Source organism: Pseudorca crassidens, chromosome 6 (genome assembly GCF_039906515.1).
Source record: "Pseudorca crassidens isolate mPseCra1 chromosome 6, mPseCra1.hap1, whole genome shotgun sequence".
NCBI lineage: Eukaryota > Metazoa > Chordata > Mammalia > Artiodactyla > Delphinidae > Pseudorca > Pseudorca crassidens.
The window spans coordinates 12057338-12063514 of record NC_090301.1 but is presented as its reverse complement, the minus strand read 5'-3'; the positions used below and the strand labels follow the sequence as shown (position 1 = coordinate 12063514).

Here is a 6177-nt window from a genome sequence, read left to right as displayed (position 1 = left end):
TCCAGCTCGAGCCTCTGAGGAGGGAGAGCGGAGTCCAGCTCAGGAAGCCGAGGCCTGGAGGCTGCTGGCACACTGGGCACAGTGAGGGCTGCTCGGGGCGCAGAGCGATCCTGCGTCAAGGAGAGAACTATTCTTTCCACCTTATCCCCCGACCCTATTTTCTACCACAAACTGCAGCACAAGTCTGGCCCCTGAGCCCAGGGGAGCTGCCTTCTCAGGAGTGGGCAGCAGAGGAACAGGCAAGGGCCCGGGCAGGGGGTCCAAGGGGGAAGAATGACCTGGCTTGTGCCCAGGAGGGACACCACAACCCCTGACAATGATGCGCAGGCTCTCCGGAGTGGGGAGTGGTGTTAAGGTCTTCTGGGCGCTCTGACGATAGGAGCGCTATCCTTGGGGCCTTACCGTGCCTGTAATCCCACCCAGAGACTAAAGCTCTCCGGGCCTCTTTTGCATATCAACGAACCTTCTAGTTTCCTCCTCCTCTTTTTCCCCAGGCCACACTTCCCCACCCGCCTCGTCCCTCTGGAGCCGATCAGCTCCAAGAAGGGTGTAGCTGGACTGCGGGGCCTTTTGTGTATTTTATTCAAGCGATGCAGTGGAGGGTGGTGTCGAGGCCCCCCATGGGGTTACTGGATGGTGAAATGGGCCTGTAAAACAAACGGTCAGACTTGGGTTGGGGGTTTTGCTAGTACAGGGAGTTCCCGTTGTCTTAAATCATCCGGGATTGTTTACCGCAGAAGGCAGCCGTTTAATCTGAAACACAGACAGAAATAACTGCAGCCGTGCATCTCGGCAGGTTTTCGCTGAACCCAACTTTTACATTCTGAGCACTGTAAGTACGGAGTAGCCTGGATGGCTCGAAGCCAAAGGGTAATGTTTCCTTTCGCTCTTGTTGAGAAAGGCATTCAGGAAAACAATTGAGCACAATAAGGGCCTTCCTGTTCCGTTGGGCAGGCAGGCGTGTGACCCACCCAGCAAATGTGGAGTGAGTCATCCTAGCTTCTTCCTCCCTTGTCAAAGGCTCTCTGAGGCCGGCTACACGAGATGAGCATCTTCGAATCCACTTCTCCTACCTCTCCAGGCACCGGGGATTTCCTCGATAACCAGGGTTGATGTCTATGCAGGGAAATGTCACCAACATATTTTGGTTGGGAAAGGCCTTGGCCCTGCGTTTCCCTGCAGCCAAAAGTCAGTTCTGCAGGCTCCCTTGCAGAATCCCACTGGGGTTGCTCCAAGAAGATTCAAAATGCCTAAATTGCATGGGCTTTTCATGACGTGGGTACACAAACTCTACCTCATGTGCTAACTAACACGTACTTGGCTAGTTGCGTGCCAGCCAACTGTAGCCGCCCACGGAGGGCAAAGAGCTGACAGAGCTCAAATAAAAGCAGCTGTATACAGAATTAATTAAAATAAGACCACACTTTACAATGTATTATGACCTTTAATTTTCCAAGCAATGCAACTGAAATACAAAGAGTTGCACTGACATGTCCTGGATGTATGAAAAGAAGCCTGGAGAGATATGGGATGGTCAACAGTCAGTTGGTAGTGGGAAAGACAGCTCGCTCTCTCTCTCTCTTTTCTCTCATTCTTTCTCCACCTTCTTTCTTCCTCTCTTTCCCCTGCCTCTAGAATTATGGTAAAATATTCTTCCATGAATGGAATCTAAAGTCTAAAAGATCTTTCAGAGTATAATCCAATAGAGATGGTAAACTTGACATCATTTCCCATACTCTATCCTACGAGTCAACACTCCGTGTTCCTCAACCAAAAGTTAAACCAATTGATATTGCTTTAAAGGCTCACAGGACACGCCACCCCAAAATATGCCACTTTGGTATACTGATTATTTTGTAGGCACTTGAAAACAGCAAATGCAGGAAGGGACTTTCTCTGAACTTCCCTTATCTGACTAAAGACAGATCCTCCAAAAGGAACTGAATTGTTGTAAATTCCTTCCCTTGGAGTTTCATCAACCACGGAAGATTGATTTATCACAGGAGGGGAGACTAGCAGTTGACACCACACCCAGACAAACTTTGTCACAAACTATCATATCTCCCATCTATTCTTCTAGGACCTCCAACTTTCCCGAAAAATCATTGAGATGGTATTGAAGCCTGAATTCTAAGCCACCTCTTTGACTCATTTTTTTCCTGGGCACCTCCCATGTCTACATGAGGTCTACATGTTAATAAATATATTTGTTTTTCTCTTATTAATCTGTCTTTTACTACAGAGGTCTCAACTAAGAACTCAGAAGTGTAGAGGGAAAATTGTTTTTCCTCCCCTACTGTTATAAGCATCCACCTTGCCTTTGCAAAAGGAGCTGCCACTCGTTGCTCATGTTTTGATAAAATAAGATGCAGAAAAGCAATTCTTTAGTACTTTATTTAATACTATATAGTATTTTGAAATGGCTATGAGTTTCAAGTCTAACAAAACCATACTTGGGCCCCATCTCTTCCATTTCCTAGCTACGCTACCTGGACATTTGACTTCTCTGTGTCTCAATTTCCTCATCCGAAAATAGGGATAATAATAGTGCCTACCTCACAGGGTTGTTGTGAGGATTAAATAAGATGATTAATATGGATTATTTAGTGTCTTGCCCAGCACTCAGTAAATGTAATTACTACTAATCATCGTCATTGTCATCATCTAATCAAATTGTCACTGGATTAACTTTTTTCATTGGAAGTCTAATAAGCTGGGCTTGGCTAAGCTGAAAGCATAATGTCACCCCTTAGGAAGGTACAGCCTCTCTCTTGTGCCAAAATAAAGTTAGCCTCTTAAAAGGAAGATGTTTTTGATGAAGGATAGGAATGATTTGTCAGTTGAAAAGTAGTATCTTTTTTCAATCAAATAGAAGATATTTTTTAAATGTGCACATGGCAGGGCGGCAAAGCCACTAGATTTCTCCAAAAATTTGGTGATCCGTTTAATTGAGACATAGTTCCTAGAAATTTACACATGTGGTCCACCAGAACCTTCAACTAAACAAATCAGGTAAGTGAAAATATTCATTTGTGTTACACTAAAACATCTGCCAGATTGGTACACTAACTGGATTACGTTTATAATTAGAGGACTATCTGGAATACACCTTCTCTTCACTAAGTATGAAGGAATCTAAAAAAAAAGTTGTTTCCCCAAACACATTCAAAAATCCATTCTTGTAGGTCGTTTGTACATCTCGACCAGTCAATAAGAAAACTTATGTTAAACCGAGCTGTTCTGAAGAACCTCAGGAGGACATTAAGCTGGAGCAGATCTCATTTCTGAATCACAATCTACATCCCTAAGAGACTCAGCTCTGATCTCAAGAGTTTCATGAAAGAAAACATTGCTACAAAGCCAGTGAACTCCAAACTTGAGCAAGATTTTGGCCGTGTGGCCAGAAAATTCAGTACAATTCTGGTTAACATACCCAACATTTTTACCAATGGTCTTCTTGGTGGGAACAGTTGATTTTCAGCTCAGTCAGGTCTTTTGGAAACTGAACCACAGGAATAGCACAGCTGCTGAGTAAATCAGATACATCCTGTGGTTTGCACTTCAAAGGTAGCCACAGATTCTTAAGGTATGATTCATAGTCATCAAAATCTATGAATCTCCTCTGAAATTGTTCTTTCACTACCACTAAATAGCTGTGTAATTCTTCAAATCTGTGACCCCATTGAAGTCAGGGAAATTTGGCAGGAGACTATGAATGCAATAGGAAATGAGTAGAGTTGTCACCTACTTAGGCCACTTGGCCTGCTAAAACCTGCATTTACTTGAACAAGAATAAGAAGGAAGCCAGGGCTCATGCTTTCTTAAACCCTTAGGGGGTCCATGGAATACCTAATTAAACAAATATTCAAAGCCTAGTGTCTTATGTCATTCAGGAGTCTATGTTAAAATTTGAAGGTTCTACCAAACTACTAAACTCTATTCTATATACATATGTCAGCTTTGAGAGTGTAGGAGCTAAGCTATATCAGAAAAATGCTAGGCAGAAGAAACCTATTAACTTCAGCAGCAGAAATATCCTATTAATTCTTTGTTCCAAAACAGGGAGTTACAAAATGCTCAGAGAGTCCATATCAGTAATTGTACTCCAGGTATAAAGTGATAACTGTATCCATTAGTTTCTACTATGTAACAAACCACTCCAGAACTTAGCAGCTTAAAACAATGGCCATTTATTTAGGTCACATTTCTGCAGGTCGGTAACTGGGGCTGTGATCAGTGATCCACTCGGTGGCTCTTCTGGTCTCAGTTGGGATCGTTAATGCATTTACGGTTGGCTACTAGGCCAGATGAGCTAGACTAGTCTAGAATGGTCTCAATGGAAATGACTTATCTCTATTCCACATAATCTCTTGTCCTCCAACAGGCTAGCCTGGGCTTGTTCATAAATGATCCGGCCAGGGTTCTGAGAGTATGGAAATACGCAAGACCTCCTGGAGCCTGAGCTCAGAACTATCACTGATACCTGCACTGCACTTTGTTGCCAAAGCAAATTACTAGCCCACCCTAGACTCAAGTAGTGGGGAAATAAACCCCACTTATCGATGCGAAGAGTTTCAAAGTCAAATCACAAGCATGAAAAACTGGCCATTTTTGCAATCTACCCACAACCTCTCACATGTGTGTTCCTTAATTCCAGAGCCACTAAACCCAACAGGAGAGGGGTAAGTGGCAGCATGGGCTGAGGAAAGCATCCCTACGTGGCATCAGTCAGAGCTCAGCAGCAAGGATGCCTGATGCTCCTCCATGGCAACCCCTCCCACCTTTTGGTACTCCTGAGACAGGGGACAGTCACTTTAACATGAGTAGCAGACAACAAGGCAGCTGCCCCAAGTAATTATGTACACAGTACAGCTCAACTTTGTGTTTCTGGGCAAAAAAGAATGGAAGTGGAGGTTTGAAGGAAAGCACAGGTGGAATGCCCAGCACTGCGAAAGCCAGAGGAAAAGCCCAGGAATCCTGAGAAATGAGGATTAGAGGCCCTCCAGGGAACCGGGATTTTCTTTCATGCTTGGTATCACCTGAAACTACTGTGACAGTTAATTTTATATGTCAAATTAACTGGACCACAGGGTACCCAGATATGTGATCAAACATTGTTCTGGGTGTTTCTATGAGGGTGGTTTTGGATAAGTTTAACTTTTTTTTTTTTTTTTACTTTTATTTGCATTTATTTTTTGCAGCATTTATTCCCGGGCATAAGTTTTTGTTTCTTCAATTTCTTCTGGGATATCTTTTTCTTCTGAGCAACCTCCTCTTCTGGTTTAGGAACAATCTGTTCTTTTTCAGTAAGGATCATCTCAGTGTGGCACAGAGAGCTCATGTATGGGTTGATCCGACCATGAGCTCTGTAAGTCCTGCGCTGCATCTTGGGGGTTTTGTTCACCTGGATACGCTCAAGACCAGAGAATCTACATCTAAGCCCTTAAGTTCAGCATTACTCTCTGCATTTTTGAGCATGTGCAGTAAAAATTCAGCACTCTTTTTGGGCCACCGACCCTGCGTCCAGCCCCACTGTTTGGCCTGGGCACACCTACCAACTCCACCATTGTAGCGACGGAATGGCACACACGGCTTCTTTAAAGTGACATCCTTCAGATACTTGGTGGCTTTTCGGATGTGCCTACCCTTAATGGCCTGGGCAGTTTCACGAGTGTTCTTAAAGTGAACACGAAGATTTGAACCTCTCGACTTGCATGACGGTTTATGTACTAAACGCTGCCCGCAGCTGCTCAGAGAGTAGTTGTTTTCATGATGAATCCAAAGGTGTCCTAAGAAATGCCATCATCGCAGCCATCCTTCTATCCACTGTTTCTTCCCGTGTGGAACTACCAGTGACTACAGCAGTGCTGACACAAGACTAGTGACACGGACATCATTCCTGTTACCCTCTCAGGCCCTTAACATTTAAACCGATAGGCTGAGTATAGTAGATTGCCCTCCCTAATGTGGGCTGCATCTAATAAGTTGAAGGCCTAAATAGAGCAAAAGGCTGACCCTTCCCCAAATTCCTCCTTTGAGTCGGCACATGTATTTTTCTCCTGCCTTGGAATTCAAACTAAAACACCAGCTCTCCCTGGCTCTCAAGCCTGCTGGCCTTTGGCACTAGACTATGTCTCTCCTGGGTATCCAGCTTGCTAACTGCAGATCTTGGGACTC

General features: G+C 44.2%; 1 non-coding gene across 1 annotated transcript; it reads right to left on the bottom strand.

The window, feature by feature from the left end:
* Positions 1 to 5745: 5745 nt before the first annotated feature.
* LOC137226843 (small nucleolar RNA SNORD58) lies at positions 5746 to 5811 on the bottom strand. The gene has a single exon (XR_010944544.1). It is a non-coding gene; the product is annotated as a small nucleolar RNA SNORD58 (small nucleolar RNA).
* Between the last annotated feature and the right edge of the window lie 366 nt (positions 5812 to 6177).